The sequence below is a fragment of the Acomys minous genome, assembly GCF_964271855.1.
Source record: "Acomys minous genome assembly, chromosome: 7".
In the NCBI taxonomy this organism is placed as follows: Eukaryota; Metazoa; Chordata; class Mammalia; order Rodentia; family Muridae; genus Acomys; species Acomys minous.
The window spans coordinates 104,597,852-104,616,561 of NC_140488.1; the positions used below are offsets into that span (position 1 = coordinate 104,597,852).

Here is an 18,710-nt window from a genome sequence, read left to right on the forward strand (position 1 = left end):
AGGCATTTGGCTTTTTTTTTTCAAAATCAAATGCCCATAGATGTGTGGTTTTATTTCAGTGTCTTTTATTCGATTCTAGTGGTCAATCAGCCTATATTCATGCCAGACACATGCTGTTTTTATTACTGTTGCTCTACAGTACCGCTTGAGATCTGGGGTGGAGATTTTGCTAGAAGATTTTTTATTGTACAGGATTGTTTTAGCTATTTTGGGGTTTTTGCTTTTCCATATGATATTCAGAATTGATCTTTCAAGCTCTGTAAAGAATTTCCTTGGAAATTTATGAGAATTGCATTGAATCTGTAGATTGCCTTTGGTAAGATGGACATTTTTACTATGTTGATTCTCCCTATCCAGGAACATGGGAGGTCTTTTCAACTTCTCATATCTCCTTCTATTTCTTTCTTCAGAGACCTGCGTTTTTTCAAATAAGTCTTTCACTTGTTTGGTTAGCATTACACCAAGATACTGTATACCCTTTTTTGCTGTAGTGAAGGGTATAGTTTCCTTAATTTCTTATTCGGCCCATTTTGTTATTTGTACAGAACACGGCTACTGATTGTTTTGAGTTGACTTTCTATCCAGCCACTTTACTGAAGGTGTTTATCAGCTGCAGAAGTTCTTTGGTGGAATTTTTAGCGTCACTGATGTATACTATCATGTCATCCACAAATAGTGATAGTTTGACCTCTTCCTTTCCTACTTTTATCCCCTTCATCTCCTTTAGTTGTCTTAATGCTGCAGCTAGAACTTTAACTACTATGTTGAAGAGATATGGAGAGAGTGGAAAGCCTTGCCTTGCTCCTGATTTAAGAGGAATAGATTTAAGTTTCTCAACATTTAGTTTGATGTTGGCTATAGTCTTGCTGCATATTGCCTTTATTATGTTGAGGTGTGTGCTTTGTTTTCCTGCTCTCTCCAAGTCTTTAAACATGACCAGGTGTTGGATTTTGTCGAATGCTTTTTCAGCATCTAAGGAGATGATCATATAGTTTTTTTCCTTCAGTTTACTTATATGATACGTTATGTTGATGGATTTCCATATATTGAACCACCCCTGCATACCTAGTTTGAAGCCTACTTAGTAATGGTGAATAAAATGTTTGATGTCTTCTTGGATATGGTTTCCAAGTATTTTATTGAACATGTTTGCATCAATGTTCATAAGAGAAATTCATCTGAAATTCTCTTTCCTTGTAGAGTCTTTCTGAGGTTTAGGTATCAATGTGACCGTGGCCTCATACAACGAGTTTGGTAGTGTTCATTCTGTTTCTATTTTGTGAGAAAGTTTAAAGAGGACTGGTTTTACCTCATCTTTGAAGGTCTTGTAGAATTCTGCACTGAATCCATCAGGCCCTGGGCTCTTTTTGATTGGGAGACTTTCGATGACTTCCTCAATTTCCTTAGGAGATATAGAAAAATTTAATTTGTTTACCTGATCTTGAATTTTGGTAGTTGGTATCTATCAAAAAATTGTTCATTTCATTTAGGTTTTCAAATTTTGTGGCATATAGGCTTTTGAAGTAGGACCTAATGATTTCTTGGATTTCTTCACTGTCTGTTGTTATTTCTACTTTCATTTCTGATTTTGTTGATTTGATTACTCTCCCTTTGAGTTTTAGTTCGGCTAAGTGTTTGTCATCTTGTTGAATTTCTCAGAAAGTTAGCTCCAGATTTTTTGTTTGTTTGTTTGATTCCTTGGATTATTTTCTTTGTTTCTATTATATTGGTTTCAGCCCAGAGTTTGATGATTTCCACCCATCTACTCCTCTTAGGTGAGTCTGCTTCTTTTTGTTCTAGAGCTTTCAGGTGCATTGGTAATTTGGTAATATGGGATCTCTCCAATTTCTTTAAAAAGGCACTTAGTCGTATTAATTTTCCTCTTTCCGCTATTTTCAATGTGTCCCATTAGTTTGGGTGTGTTGTGCCTCAGGATTCACTGAATTCTAGAAAGTTTTTTATTTCATTCCTTACCCAGGTACCATTAGGTAGGGGGTTGTTCAGTTTCCCTGAGTTTGTAGGTGTTCTGTTGTTTTTGGTGTTATTGAGTTCCAGCTTTAATCCATGGTGTTCTGATAGGACACAATGACTTATTTCTAACATTTTGTATCTGTTGAAGTTTGTTTTGTGTCTCATTATATGGTCGATTATGGAGAAGGTTCCATGAGGTGTGGAAAAAAGTGAATTCTTTCGAGTTTGGGTGGAATGTTCTGTAAATATCAGTTAGGTCCATTTGGTTCTTGTATCTGTCTTGCTTCCCCAGTAGTCGGAGTCTCTCAGAGATCTTCTATTATGGGGTAATATTTACTTATAAGTAAATATATACCATGCATGTGTTTTTGCTGTCTGGGTTACCTCACTCATGATGATCCATTCTAGTTCCATCCATTTCCCTGCAAATTTCAAGAGTTCCTTGTTTTTAATAGCTGCGTAGTATTCCATTGTGTAAATGCACTACAGTCTCTTTATCCATTCTTCAGTTGTGGGACATCTAGGCCTTTTGCAGATTCTGGCCCTTATGAATGAAACTGCTTGAAACAGTTGATCAAATGTCCTTGTTGTATGGTGTAGCATCATTTGGGAATATCGTCAGAGGTGGTTTAGCTGAGTCTTGAGGTAACATTATTCCCAATTTTCTGAGAAAGCACCAGATTTGTTTTCAATGTGGTTGTACAAGTTTGCTCTCCGTCCAGCATTGGAGGAGTATTTCCCATTTCTCCACATCCTTACCAGCATATTCTGTGGCTTGAGTTTTTTCATTTAGCCATTCTGATAGGCATAACTTCGAATCTCAGAGTCATTTTTATTTGCATTTCCCTGATGACTAAGGCTGTTGAGCACTTCTTTAGGTGTTTCTCAGCCATTCTACATTCCTCTGTTGAGAAATCTGTGCTTTACTCTATACCCCGTTTGTAATTGGATTATTTGGTTTGCTGTGTTTAATTTCATTATATATATATATATATATATATATATATATATATATATATATATATATATCAGATATTAACCAATTGTTGGTTATAGGGTTGGCAAAGATCCTCTCCAGGTCTGCAGGCTGGTGTTTTGTCCTAATCTTTGCCTTATAGAAGATTTTCAGTTTCATGAGGTCCCATTTATTAATTGTTGATCTCAGAGCCTGAGCTATTGATGTTCTGTCCAGGATGTTGCCTCCTGTGCCAATGCATTCAAGGCTCTTCCCAACTTATTCCTAACCAATTTAGTGTATCTGGCTTTATGTTGAGGTCACTAATCCCCCTTGGACTTCAGTTTGGTGCAGGGTTATAAATATGGATCTACTTGCCTATTTCTACATTCAGATATCCAGTTAAACCAGCACCATTTGCTGAAGATGCTATCCTTCTTTCGTTGTGTTGATTTACCTTCTTTGTCAAATATCAAGTGGCCATAGGTGTTTGGACTTATTTCTAGGTCTTCAATTCCACTCCATTGATCAACCAGCCTATTTCTATACCAATACCATCCAGTTTTTATTACTGGATATTCCTCTAGAAAATATATTTTTGTACAGGATTTTCTAGCTATTCTGGGTTTTATGTTTGTCTGTCTGAAGTTGAGAATTGATCTTTCTAGGTCTTTAAATAATTGTATATGATTTTTGATAAAGATTACATTGACTCTGTAGATTGCTTTTTGTACCATGGCCATTTTTAGTATGTTGATCCTCTTGATCCATGAGCATGGGAGATATTTCCATCTTCTGATATCTTCTTCAGTTTCTTTCTTCAGAGACTTGAACTTTTTTTCATATAGGTCTCTCACTTGGTTGGTTAGAGTTACACCAAGATACTTCATGTTTCTGTGGCTATTATGAAGGGAGTACTTTTGTTCTAATTTCTTTCTCTGGATGTTTCTCACTTGTATACAGGAGGGCGGTGTATTGTTTTGAGATTATTTTGTATCCATCCAGCTTGCTGAAGTTGTTTCTCAGTTGTGGGAGTTCTCTGGTGGAATTTTGTGGGTCTCTTATGTATACAATCATATCATCTGTGATTAATGTAACTTTGAGTTATTCCTTTCCAATTTGTATTTCCTTGATTTCCTTTAGTTGTCTTATCGCCCTAGCTAGGACTTCAAGTATTATTTTGGAGACATATGGAGAGAGTGGACAGCTTTGTCTTTTCCCTCATGTCCATGGAGTTGATTTACATTTCTCTCAGTTTAGTTTGATTTTGGCTATAGATTGCTATATATGGCCTTTAGGCTGTTTAGTTATGTAACTCATATCCCTGATCTCTCCATGGCTTCTAGCATTTAAGGGTGTTGGATTTTGTCAAATGATTTTTTTGGCATCTAAGGAGATTATGATCTGGTTTCTTTCTTTAACTTTCTTTATATGGTTGATTACATTGATGGATTTCCAAATATTGAACTACCAGGTATTCCTGAGACGAAGCTTACTTGGTAATTGTGGATGAGATTTTTTCATGTTTTCTTGGATTGGGTTTGTGTGTATTTTATTGAGTAGTTTCACATCAATGTTCATAAGAGAAAGTGATCTGAAGTTATCTATCCTTGTTGGGTCTTTGTGTGTGTTAGGTACTAAGGTAACTGTGGCTTTTCGAATGAATTTGGTACTCATCCTTCTACTTCTATTTTGTGTAATACTTTGAGGAGTATTGGTATTAATTCTTCTTTGATGGTCATATAGAATCCTGTGATGAACCCATCCTGCCCTGGGCTTATTTTTGTCTGGACACTTTTAATGACTTATGATATTTCCTTAGGAGATATAGGAGTATGTAATTTGTTGGCCTGATCTCCGTTAAACTTTGGTAAGTGGAATTTATGAAGAAAACAGTTCACATCCTTTAGACTTTGAAGTAAGGCCTAATGATTCTTTGGATTTCCTTGGTATCTGTCATTATGTCTTTTTGGTTTTTGGTTTTGAGTTTGTTGATTTGGAAACTCTCTTTTTTCCTTTTAGTTAGTTTGGCTACGGGTTTGCCTACCTTGTTGATTTTCTCAAAGTACCAGTTCTTGGTTTCATTGATTCTTTGAATTGTTTTCTTTCTTTCAAATTTATTGATTTCAGCCCTGAGTTGATTATTTCCACCCTTGTACTCCTCTTGGGTGTGTCACCATTTTTCCCTAGTGTACTCATGTGTTCCGTTAAGTTGATTTTATGAGATGTCTCCCATTACTTTATGAAGGCACTTAGTGCTATGACTTTTCCTTTTAGCACTGCTTCCATTGTGTCCCAACGATTTGTATGTGTTGTGCCTTTATTTTCACTGAATTCGTGGAAGTCTTTCATTTCTACATTTCTTCACTGAGCCAGTTGTCATTGAATGCAACATTGTTTATGTTTCATGTGTGTATAGGCTTTGATTATTTGTATTGTTGTTAAAGTTCAATTTTAGACCTTGGTGATCTGATGAGAAGCAGTGGATTGCTCTAATTTTCTTGTATCTGTGGAGGCTTTCTTTGAGACCCACTACATGTCAATTTTCAAGATGGTTCCACGCAGTGCTTAGATGAAGGTACATTTTTTTTGTGTGTTGGGGAAAGTTATGTAGATATCTGTTAGATTCATTTAATTCATGACCTCTTTTAGCTTCACTGTTTCTCTATTTAGTTTCTGTCTCAATGATCTGTCCATTGGTGAGAGTGGATTGTTAAGATCTCCCACTATTAATGTGTTGGGATCAATGTGTGAGTTAAGCTTTAAAAGTATTTCTTTTATGAATGCAGGTGCCCTTGTATTTGGGACACAGATATTCAGGATTGGGATGTCTTTTTGGTGGATTTTTCATTTGATGAGAATGAACTGTCTTTCCCCATATTTCTTGATTAATTTCAGTTGAATGTCTATTTAATTAGATATTAGAATGGCTGCTCCAGCTTTCTTCTTCTGTCCGTTTGCTTGGAAAAACTTGTTCCTTTACTCTCAGGTGATGTCTATCTTTGTTGCTAAGGCCTGAAAAGTATTTTTCGAATGCAGCAAAATGTTGGATCCTGTTTCCACAGCCACTCTGTTAGTCTGTGTCTTTTTATTATATACTTGAGGCCATTGATGTTCAGAGATATTGGCGAACAATGATTGTTAGTTCCTTTCATTGTGGATTTGGAGGAGGAACTGTTTGGCTCTGCCTCTTTCCTTTTGATTTTGCTGTTGTGAGATTGTCTATATCCTGAATTTTCTCACATGTGGTTCACCTCATTGGGTTGGGTTTTTCCTTCTAGTATCTTCTATAGGGCTGTGTCTGTGCATAGATAGTATTTGAATTTGGTTTTCCCATGTAATATCTTGTTTTCTCCATCTATAATGATTGAAATATTTTCTGGAAATAGTAGTTTCGGTTGTCATCTGCGCTCTGTCGTTGTCTGTACGACCTCAGACCAGGCCCTTCTTGTTTTCCTAGTCTCTGTTGAGAAATCAGGTGTGATTCTGATGGGTTTGCCTTTTTATGTTACTTGGCCTTTTCCCTTGCTGATTTTAATATTTTTCTTTGTTCTGTACATTTAGTGCTGTGATAATTATGTCCTGGGAGGAATTTCTTTTCTGGTCTTGTGTGTTCAGTGTTCAGTAGGCCTCTTTTGTGTTCAAGGCTATTTCTTTCTTTAGGTTGGGGAAATTTTATTTGATGATTATCTTGAGGATATTTTCTTGTTCTTGAAACCTGGCATTATCTTTTTCATTTATTCCTATAACACAGAGGATGTACCTTTTCATGGTGTCTTTGATTTCTTGGATGTGTTGTGCCACAAACTTTCCTGCTTTAATATTTTCTTTGTGAACTGTATCAGTTTCTTGAGGTGTGTCTTCAGCCCTGAGACTCTTTCCTCAATTTCTTGAATTCTGTTGTTGATATTTACCTCTATGCTTCCTGACCTCTTCTTTCAGTTTTGCATTTCCATGGTTTCCTTAGTTTGTGTTTTCTTAATGGAATCTACTTCAGTTTTAGGTCTTGAGCTTTCACCGTTTTGTGTGTTTGAATATGGTTCCTGTTTGTCCTCAATGGCCTCTATGCATTTGTGTGTATTTTGCTGTTATTCTATTCATTTTCACTTTATATTATTCAGTATAGCTTTAAGGGCATTTTTCTGATATTCAGCGGTATTAGAGTGTCTGGTGGAGCACTGCTTTCCTGGTTTTTGTTTATTGTGTTCTTATTCCTCCCTTTAGCAATCTTCAGAGGGGGCTCAGATTTTCTAAGTTGGCAGTCGAGGGGGTGAGTCCTTTCTGAAGGCAGATGCTTGTTCTGTTTGCTTAGCAAATTTAGATTCCTCTGATATCTGCCACCTAGGATCCAGGGTTCAATAGGATTCCTCTGAGTGGTTGGTCTCCTAAGAGAGATCAGCAGAAGAGTAGATCCATAGCTTGGAGGCAAGAATGCTGTATCTGGAAGTGTGCAGGGTGCTCAAAGTTTGTGACAGTCGAACCCAGGTGACATCTGGCCACAATGGGTGGGAGCTGGTTCTAATCTTCCTAACTCATTGGACAGAGAAGCTGCCTAGTAAATGTTTTGTATTCAGCAGACCGTTGTCTGCTCACCTGTGTCTTTGCAACCTTTCTCTGTTTCCCCATGGGGCCTGCACTCCCTCCAGTGTTCAGAAGAGTGCAGGGTGCTCAGTGGTTGTAATTCCTGAACCTGGAGTACATCCTGTGGCAATGGGCTTGGGGGTGGGTTGGTGCTCCTGTGTTTTGCCCTTGAGACTTTTCCACAGTCTCTAATCCTGTGCTCCCTAGACATGGTGCACACTGGGTGCCACCATCTTGGAATCCCTCTGCTCCTTCTTTCAAAGTAGGTAGATGACACAAAGAGCCTAAATCTATGAGGACGGAGATACTTTGTGACTTTGACAAATGAAGAAGAAGGAAAGAACTTGTATCATGAGTGTGGGTTGTTGTGTGGTTGGAAATACACAGCTGTGCTTTCAGTGGTTGATCTCTTAGATGAGAGAAGTTAGCTCTGTCATTCTAACAGGTTGCTTACAAATAGGCTGGCTACTGCATTGTACCTTCAGAGTTTGGGGGGGACTGTTGAAGTATGGTCTAAGACATACCGATTCTTGGTGGAGAATGCAAGCACTTGTAGGTGTAGGAGGAAATCACAAAGGTCAGTGGTGTTAGGGGGAATAAAGATTCCGGGCTTTCTTTGTGTGTTGTGTTTCTCAACTCCCAAACTCTCTAATATCTTCTTGGCTACTAAAAGCTATGCTGTTCATAGTTGATCAGTCACAATAGCACCGATGTTTTTGTGTAACTGTTTTTGTTTTCTTTTTTACTTTTGTGTTCCCTTTCCTCTCTGAAGGCATCTCCACATTGGTGAACCCCCTAAGATTAGATAGAAGAGAAAAAATAGAGGGAAAAAGGGGTGAAGTAGTTCTTAGACTATTCTATGCTGATTGGGAGTCAGTGTCCTGAGGGCAAGTCTGATCTTTGCCATCAGGATATCTAATTTCTTCTCCTCACTTTGTACACGACTACTTCACGAAACCCAACATCAACAAATAGTATCAAACAGCATCCAACCACCAAATAGCAAACAAAGAACCTTGCTGTCAAGGCTTAGTGTTTCTATAACCTCGGAAAAGTTCCCAGTATTCCTGGAAACTATCTGCAGCTGATGAAACCTTGTCCCTGCTAGAGCACACGGTACATCATAGCCACCTGATGTGAGGCAGCCCATATGCCCATAATAGGGATTAAATGAAAATACGTTGCTATAAAATTTCTTTTTTCTCCTTTCCTTTTTTTAAAAAAAAAACTAAACTTACACAATTCTCACTACATCCTTTCTTTTCTGGTGGTGGTATGTGCATTGCCCCTGTGTGCTTTGTCAATACTTTTTTCCCCAAGTAATTCTTGGATGTAATTTTACTGTGGTCCATTTACTGTAAGACACAGCCATGCTGTCCTCTGTTTCCTGGGAGCTGTCTTGTTTAGCTTTATTAGGGAATGCCCCTTTGTATTCCCCTTTCCCCCCTTTGAGATCTTTTCTTGATGGGATGTCATTTTGCTGTGCTATGCTTGGATGGGAAAGGATTCGCCTGGTGGTCTCCAGGGTGGGGGTTTCAGTGTCTGTTTCTAAAGAGTACGTATTCCCTTTACACAGCAGATGCAAACCTCCTTGTCTCCATTTCACAGTCTTGTCCTGCTTCTTTAAGGATGTGATCTTGGGAGCCCCAAAAATTCCACTTCAGATTCCCACACTCAATTGGTCTGAAACCCACTCCTGTTGGAATCAGTCTCCTGAGGGTTTGCTTACCTGACTTTCAAGATCCAGATGTGATGTTCTGTCTGTCCATCCCCTCTGTTACAAATTGTGCATGGCCCCCATCATACCCAAGCAGAATCTCTCTCCCCTTAGGAAAGGAGATTCTTGGCATATTTGTGCCTCTTTCTTTTGTCATCCAGCAGGCTATCCTCAAGAATTTCCTTCTGATTCACTGACTGCTCTCCTGTTGAGTGTGGAGACCATATTACCATTACACAGCTGTATTGTTTAAATTTCATGTACGTAGGATCCCTGTCTTCTGTGTCTTGTGTAGAGTGGGCCAGGTCCCTTTTCTCCTCCTGATCTTGTGGCTCTTACAATCTTCCCACCAACTTTGCTGTGATTTTCCCTGAGCCTTGGATGTAGGGGTTCCAATGTCCAAGTTCCAGTCAAATATTCGTGTTCTAGATGCTGTGTGTATTTCCTCAATTCCGTCAGGCCGTGTCCTCCACTGAACTCTTCCCTTAGCCACACATGTGTGAGAACAAGTTTGTCAGTGTCATCTTCCTCTGCTGTAAAACAAACCCAACATTTTCTCATGTTTGGCTTCTAGAGTTTTCCAACAAGATAGAATAGACTGTGTTGCTGAGTAACATTTATTTTGATGTTCTTTGTCATTTCATTCAAGTCTGTCTATTGACCTTACACCCAAATGACCTTTCACAGTGATACATTTTCCTCCATGAAAAATTTTCTTTTCACATTTCACAATGTAAGTGCCAACTATCCTTTTTAAATGTCATCTCTCCCCTCCAGAACTATTCAGTTAGGAAGGGGGATGCTTTTGTCATGCAGCTAAAAAAACGCTCTGGCTCAGCACTATGCTCTCCTGGTGAAACAGAGTAAGATATAAAAGCTGGTGAAGGGCCTTTCTACTAATAAATTTCTTGCAGATAATGCCAGGCCAAGTGGGCCCCTTCATAGGGAGAGCAGGAAGTCTCACCATTGGAGGTCCAGGCATCATGGGCATGTGACCTCCCATGGGTGGCCCCGTTCCAGGAGCATCATCCCACAGGCATTATCCCAGGAAAGGAGGGCCCTTATTAGCATAATGGGAGGAGGTCCCTTGTGGGGTGCAGGCATCATTCCTCAACAAGTGGCATCAGGGAGACTGGGGGAGGTGGGATGATGGCCCATGCAGGAAGAAGAACAGAGAATGAAGCTGGAAGTATCTTTCCTTTTGAAATGCAGCAGTTGTTTTGTCAGTCAGGCTCTGGGCCTGCTCCTCCTTCCATTTCTGGTAGTAGTCTTTCACATTCTCTGGGGTGTCCTACTGCTGTTGTGCGTCCTCCTCACAGTTGAAGAATCATGGGTAGGATACATATCACAGTAGCCACAATAAAACGTAGGCATGTTGCTCCACAGGCCATTGTCTACCCAGTTCCTCCTCTAGAACTTTATTCAGGGTTAAGACCTCATAATGCCTGTTTTGCCCCCTCCTAGTGCCCCTGTCCATGCAAGTATGTCTCTTGGTGCTGTCCTAGTTCAGCTCACATTCAGGCAGTATTGTTGGTGAGAATTTATGGATGTAGCTCCTGATATTTCTAGAATTTCACAGACATCTCCCTGATCATCTGGCTCTCATCAGCGTTCCTGCCCCTTTTCCACAATTATCCCTGAGCCTTAGCTGCAGGAGTTGTGTTGTAGATGTATCAGTTGGGACCTGGACCACAGCTGAGAAGTGTGATGGGTTGTGGTTTTCTGTATTGAGCTCTATTGGCCGTACAAAGTTGTTTTCTAGGTGCTGGTTGAGGACTACAGTTTCCTGTGTGTATGTGAAAAACTTCTTATTATGTAGCTGGGGAATGTGCTTGTTTAGTAAGATGGCAGTTGCATACCCTATCCAAGATTCTGGACTTCACCAGGCTTTTGATATTTGGCTAGATTCCCATCACCAGACTGACTTTCTTGGTTTGTACAGATCTTCAGTGTAATTGGAAAGCTGTTGGTGATTGCCAAGGTATTTTTGCCACTACTTTCCCCTTAAATCTGTTGGGTCAGGGCTTACACTTTTGTTTTTGTTCTCAGGTTTCTGGGTTGACTTCTTTCTGAGACAGGATATTCTCTGAACATTGCCTTTGGTGTCCTGGAATTCACTCTTTAAACCAGGCTGGCCCAGATCTTCAGATCCACATGCTTTGCCTCCAGAGTGCTGTATTTAAAGGCATGCACAACCATGCCTGGCCACAGTACACGCTGTTTGACATGGAGGTGTAAGGTCAGCCTCACTGAGAAGGTCCTTCCAGAGCAGGTATCTGAAAAAAGAGAGGGATGGGGTGAAGAGTTATCTGGAGGAATAATGAGGACAGAAGGAATAGTAAGAAGGGAGCAGCGAGTACAGGAAGGTAGGAGAGTTTCAGGGTCTGTGGCAGGGCATCTCTCTCTCTCTCTCTCTCTCTCTCTCTCTCTCTCTCTCTCTGTGTGTGTGTGTGTGTGTGTGTGTGTGTGTGTGTGTGTTTGTAGTAAGTAATAGCTTAAAGAAGGAGTGAAAGACAATGCTGTTTGTGAAGAATTGTTACAAAAGACATCAGTCTCCCTACATTAACAAATGGTGATCTGTGGGCACCCCTTGAAGGAATTCTGTCCAGGGCTTTGACCTGGAACAAGGAAAAAAGTAGAAACAAGTACAGGGTAACTGGGCTAAAATCAATGTTTCAAACACAGACAGCAACCCTTTGCTTGCTGGTGTGTGAGTACCACAAAACCAAAACAAAGGAAAACACAAACATCACAAAAAGCAGTTATAAAGTAAGATTTAGTAAGATTTCCATTGCTGAAACCATCAGGGGCTCCCTCTGGGATGTGGGTCCATGTGTTCATAGGTGATCCAGACAGTGGACAGCATGAGCTGTTTTCAAAGAGCCTGTGCATTCCTGACATGTGCGTTTTTTCTCTCTGGAAGGATGGAAGAACAGCAGCAGCCAGAGAATTCAAAATTACCTCAGAAGAAAATTAAGATAGTCGAAATCAAGAAAAAGAAACATGTCAGGTTTCTGCTACCACATGAAACTGACAAGAACATAAAACCCTGTCCTCCGCAAGGTGCAGAAGAGGAGATGGCCAAACATGAAGGCAAAAAATGAGAGAGGTGTGCAGGGACCACATCCGGCATCCCTGCGTGGACCATGGGGACAGAAGCAACCTTTCATTTGTCCCACTATGATAAGCTAACATTGTCCCTGAGAAACTTGACACTCAACCTGCATCCCCCCGCCCCCGAACCCCTGTCTTGTGCCAGAAAGAATACATAAAAAATAGAGAACAAAATACAGTGGCATCGGAAAAGCAAAAGGATGTTTCAAAGATTTGTCCACGAAAAAACTCTCTGGAGCTGTCATCATTGTGGGGAAGAAGATCAGAACATACAGACTCATGAGCTGCATCACCACCAATCCCATGGGCAAAATCCTTTGGGGGATCCTGGACAAGAGGAGTAACAAGGTCCAGCAAGTGGACAATAATTCCACCAGATTGCGATTCAAATCTATTCCACAAATGTAGAAGGCTTTTTCTTAATACTTTTTTCAATCTCCTTGAATCATTGTGAGAAGAGATGCTCCTTGGGATGAGTGACCATTAGCAGATGCTTCTATACTTCCCATCCTGCTCTTCTCATGGGGCTAGCGGCCATTTTACCTCCTCAGGTTTTGGATTTCCCCCCAGTACCTGGATGCCAATAAAGTTAGAACATCTGAGTAGAGTTTCTGTCTCACTGATTTCAATACCACTTCCATTGTATTTTATTGACTGGCACTCAGAAGGAGCACTAGGTCTGAGATGTGTGTGTGTGTGTGTGTGTGTGTGTGTGTGTGTGTGTGTGTGTGTGTGTGAGTTTCGGTATGTGTTGTCTCTCTGTGTGTGTGTTTGTCTGGTTTTTTTTTTGTGAGTTTCTGTATGTGTCGTCTCTGTGTGTGTGTGAAATTTTTGTTTCAAAAGTATTATAGTTTCAGAAGATTTTGAACATATAGAGCATTCTTCATCTAGTTAATCCCTCTGATAGTTTATGTTACACTTTACACTACTATCATACATCAAAAGCAGGGGATGGCACTAGTATCATGGGTGTGTAGAGCTCTCTGTCACTGTACATATGTGTAAATTCATGCAGTCAGCACAGCAATCAAGTCTCTTATCTGTTCCATCAGAAAACTCTGGTGCTCCATATTTGACTACCTCCCCTTGGTGGAGAGGCCTGGTGGCACTCAAAGAGCGAATAAGCAGGCTACCAAGCTGAGACTTGATAGCCTATGACCATGTAGTGAGGGAGGAGGTCCCCTTCTGTCATAGACCTAGGGGAGGGGAATAGGGTGAAAGCAGAAGGGAGGGAGGAATGGGAAGATATAAGTGATGGGATAACAACTTATTTGTAATCTGAATAAATTAATAAAATTAAAACAAAAATTTAAAAAAGTTCTTACTGATGCTAGCGTTTCTTGTGACATGCAGTAGCATGCTTAAACTGGGGCAGCACTGGATTGTTCACTATTAATTTCCTTTACCATTTTGTTTCTTGAATGTCATATAAAGTGTTTGGGGCTGTCCTTTATAAGTTAACATTGTGCCCTCAATTCTACATACATGATTATGTGTATGAAAATTCTATGTCTGGAGAGATGAAGTTGTGGGCAGATTGCTTACCCATGAGAGTAGGGCCTTAAGATTGATTCCCAGCACCACAATTGAGGATGGGGAAAGATGAAATCTGCATTCCCGCTCCTTGTCATTGCTGTGTGCCATACCATGGTTTATGTGTACCATGAGTTCTTTTGTCCTTCTACCAGTTGGGTGTTTTGGTTTCCAGATTTTGGCTAGCTAGTATAAATACATCTACTGTGAACAATGGAATGAAGGGGTTTGTGTGGACGTCCTTTTTAACTAGGATGAAAACCAAAAATTATAATCTCTGGGTCACAAGGCAAGTGTAGCCTTTCTTTGGTTCGATTTTCACAACCATCTACTCCTCTAGTAGAGCCCAGGGGGCACAATGTGGCCTATATATGAAGTATGGGATACAGAATATGAACAACATCTGCAATATGCAAATATTTTCTAGCCAGCAAAAACACTGTCCCCTTTTCCACTCCACAACTCTGCCTTGTATCTTGCAGGCCTGTTGGCACCAGGGATAACCACAAAAGATGCTGGTCCTAAGCCATTGCACACCATATTCCCTTTAAACATACATAAGAGCCTTAAAGAGCACCCCACCCCATGGTAGACAAAGAAGGACAGTGTGTGACGTAGACTAGAATTTTAGTTAGAAGATTAGGGGTATTTAAAAAGGAAAGATTTGAGGTAGAGATACAAACCTGTTGTGGAGAGTTTACTTGGCATGAAAGGAGCCCTCATCTGGCTCTCCATCAAGGCAAAGAAACAAATAAAACAACCCGAAACCTTCATGCTGCCATGATCTCTGTAACCTCACATGTGCCTTGGTCCTGCATTGTCTAAAAGACATTTTTTTCTCTGGACTCCCACTTACTCTGACTCTTACAGTCTTTTTTTCTCCTCTTCTCCATATGTCCCTGAGCCTTGAGAAGAGGATTTTGATAAAGTCATTGTATTTTGGGATGAGTGTTCCAAAGTCTCTCACTCTGTGCACATTGTCCATTCATTGTTCTCTGTGTTAATTCTCATTTACTGCAAGAAAAAGCTTCCACAGTATATTTTAAAGAAGAGATGTAAGGGTATAGCAGTCTGTCATTAGGAATCAGTTTATACCTCTAGCTATGTTCCTTTACAGTAACAATAATAGCAACTTTTCCTGTAGACACATGATCTATGTAGTCTCAGAATCTTGGATTCTTTAATAGTGTTAGGGCTGAACTCCACGTCAGATAGTAGTAGGTCTTAAACACAATCAAAATTAGTCCATTACTCCCATAACATTTATGCCCCTATCAAAGCAGTATATCTTACAGACTGATTGCTGTTGTAAGTCACAGGCTTAGCAGTTGGGTGATGTTGATGATTACCTTTCTCCTTTGGTAGCCTGCAGAGTACTTTTGAGCAGCATGATGTCATCATTAAGGGTAAATATTTTAGTTGGGCACCAGTGTGATATTAATTTTGGAGCTCATACCTGTCAAGCAAAGGTCTCTGATTTCAATTTCCACCAAGAACAAATAAAAACAAATAAACACAGTTCAGGTCCCCTCTAGTAATCTCATGCAAGCTCTTTTGGCCTTTCCTTCTTTTGAGAATGGCCTCATTTCCATTCTTTTGTGGCACATGCCAATGTGGAGAACATTTTTCTACAAGGCACTCCAAAGCCATCACCTATGGTAAGATCCAGAGTTAGTAAAAGTAACCAAAGAATAAAACAACCGCACAACAACAAAAGACAAGAGAACTGTGCCAAAAAAACATTTCACACTTAATGTCTCTAGATGACTGGATCCCAGTGCAAAAAATAATTGCAAAGGTTAAAAGTGAAGATAATATATCTCCTGCAGAAGCAATAGGCCCTCAGAAAATCAGTTTAGCTGAAACAGAAAACAAGTACTTGAACATAGAAACTATGAATATGTTCAAAATCCTTAAAGAGGATATAAATACCTTACCAAGTATCATGGAAATACAGCCAAACAGGTGAATGACATATTAAAAATATTTCATGACACAAAAGTAGAATTTAACAATAAAATATAATCACTTCAGAAACCCAAGCTGAAATAAAACTTAAAAATGAAAATATCAGGAAAAAAGCAAAATCTCCAGAGGTAAGATAACTGATTAAAAACCAAATTAGTTGGAGTTGTGGGATGGCTAGGTGATTAAGAGCATTATTTGCTTGCTGTTCCAGAGGCCCTGGTTTCAATTCTCAACACCCACATGGGACTCACAATTGTCTGTACCACCAGTTCCAGAGCGTCTTATATCCTCACACAAACATGTAGGAAGGCACAAATGCACACAAAATGTAAAACGATGAATTATTTTTAAAAAGGTAAAGGAGAGAATATTTAGATCTTGAAGAAAAGGCAGAAGAAATGCACAACATAGAGAAAAAGTTAAATCCTTTTATAATTTCTAGGAAGAAAACCCTCGGGAAATCTGGGAATGTAAGTGCAGACCAAACACACATGCAGCTCCATCCTTCAGTTCATCTCTACATGCTTTCATGAGAAGACCAGCAGGACCTCACTGGATCTAAAAGGTCTAAAAACTCAACACACAATGCCATGGACAATCAAATGACTAAACCTAATGTAAGAACACAACTAAAAAAAAATCAGGACAGTATGGCTTCACTAGAACCCCCAACAAACACTGGATATTCTAGTACAGTGGAAACACAGGAAATTGACCTGAAATTTATGTTTATAAAGTTGTTAGAAGTTAACAAAGAAACTAATAAGTACTCAACGAAATACAAGAAAATACAATCAAACAAAGAAAGGCCATCAAAGACAAACAGGAAAATACAATCAAACAGGAGAAGGAAATGAATAAAATGGTTCAAGACCTGTAAATGGAAATAGAATCAATAAAGAAAATGTAAACCAAGGAAATCATGGAGATGGAAAACTTAGAGAAGAGAAAGGTAAGCATTATTGATAGGCTACAAGAGATGGAGGAGATAATCTTAAGCATAGAAGATATAATTGAGGAATTCCAAGATGGCGCCGACCAAAAAACCACGTATCTGATCTACTCCGAGGAGACCAGGGACATAAATGGAGCAACAGATTGCCGGATTTTGAGAACTGTAGGTGAGTGGGGCCCCAAAGGCTGCAGACCAAACAGGGGACTTACCCCCCTGCGACAAGCAACATCCTGGCGGTGCTAAACACACTCCCCAAACTCTGGAATGGAATCCACATGCAAACTGCAGCCTGTATATAAAGCACAGACTCGCTGTTTGGGGAGGGGATTTTCCAGAATCCGCAGCCAGAGGAGTCTCAGTGAAGAGAGTGAATCTGCCCTAGGATTCCTTCTTCTACACCACCTTAAACTGCAGAGGTCACCCACCTAGGCCGAGTGGAAACACAGGTGGTGGGGCCCAACAGAGACAGCTAAAGTGGGACTGCAGCTTGCTGTCCATCTGGGGCCGAACCTAACACTGATCACAGCGGACTGAGCCTGCAAACTGCGGCAGTGAGAAACCAGCTTGGATTGCACCCACAGACCTATCGGGAGACGTGGGTCTTGCCTAGAGTGATAGCTGAGCATCAGAGCCTGGCGGAAAGATCTGGTTCCGTTGGGCGACCTCCAGAGCTCTGCAACCCTATTGTTCCTACCCAGCCGAGCCGCAAGGCACTGGCCCTGCACAACCTGAACTAGAGAGCCTACCTGGGGCTCTTGGCCCGAGAAAGGCAGGCACTCTCACATTATCGGGAGATGAGACGTGGGTGGGTCGTGTTTGCAGTGTCTAATTGCTGACTTAGAGCATTAGTGGAGCTTCATAGCCTGGCTGGAAGATTTGATTCCTCCGGGCAACCCCCAGAGCTCTGCAACCCTGTTGTTCCTACCCAGCGGAGCCGCTGGGCACTGGCCCTACACTCCCTGAACTAGAGAGCCTACCTGGGGCTCTTGGCCCGAGAAAGGCAGGCACTCTCACATTATCTGGAGATGAGACGTGGGTGGGTCTTGTTTGCAGTGTCTAATTGCTGACCTAGAGTGTTAGTGAAGCTTCATAGCCCAGCAGGAAGATCTGGTTCCCCGGGGCAACCCCCAGAGCTCTGCAACCCTATTGCGCCTACACAGCCAAGCCGCAAGGAACTTGCGCTGTACTCCCTGAACTAGAGAGCCTACCTGGGGCTCCTGGCCCACGAAAGTCAGGCACTCTCACATTATCAGGAGACAAAAGGTGGGTCTTACTTGTAGTGTCTAATTGCTGACCAAGAGCGACCTTGGTCCCTCCAGGCATATAGTTCTGGGAGAGGTTGAACACCTCTACAGGGTATAGAGACAGACCTAAAAGACAGCTACACCTCCAGAAGATCTGATTTACCTAGGGTCTCGACTACAAAGCCACAGGAAGGACAGGCAGCTGGGATCAACCTACAAAACCAGAACTTTTGTGTGGGGACCTTAGTCTAGGTCCCAAAACTGCTGATCTGAATTACAGCACTAAAGTCCAAACAGAAATCTACTTTGACTGACTCAGCCAGGAGCCCATGGTGCAGAGGAAAATCACCAGGAGGGAAACCGGATCACCTACCTGTTCCACAGAAATACTCCCTGATACCCACAGGCAAGAGCACCTGACCTATAATCAGTCATCAATTAACCACTCTCAACCAGCAAAGGTCACTACAAAATATCTTCCAATATCAGAGCCATAAAAATGACAAGAGGACAGCGAAAGAACGCTAACAAAAACCAAAACAGTTTGGCATCTCCGGATCCCAGCAATCCCAATGAAAACAACCTGGAGAACCTAACAGCAATGGATAGTCAAGAAAATGACCTCAAAGCCCTAGTAAAAAAAAGATGATAATGGAAAAAACAAATAAAATC

The 18,710-nt window shown here is 40.7% G+C and overlaps 1 pseudogene across 1 annotated transcript in view; it reads right to left on the minus strand.

Moving 5' to 3' along the window:
• Positions 1-10,032: 10,032 nt before the first annotated feature.
• Positions 10,033-18,710, minus strand: part of LOC311601257 (U1 small nuclear ribonucleoprotein C-like) — a 45,591-nt pseudogene continuing 36,913 nt past the window's right edge. The window contains exon 2 of the transcript in view: positions 10,033-10,505. The product of the transcript in view is annotated as a U1 small nuclear ribonucleoprotein C-like (transcript). The remainder of the gene's footprint in view (positions 10,506-18,710) is intronic.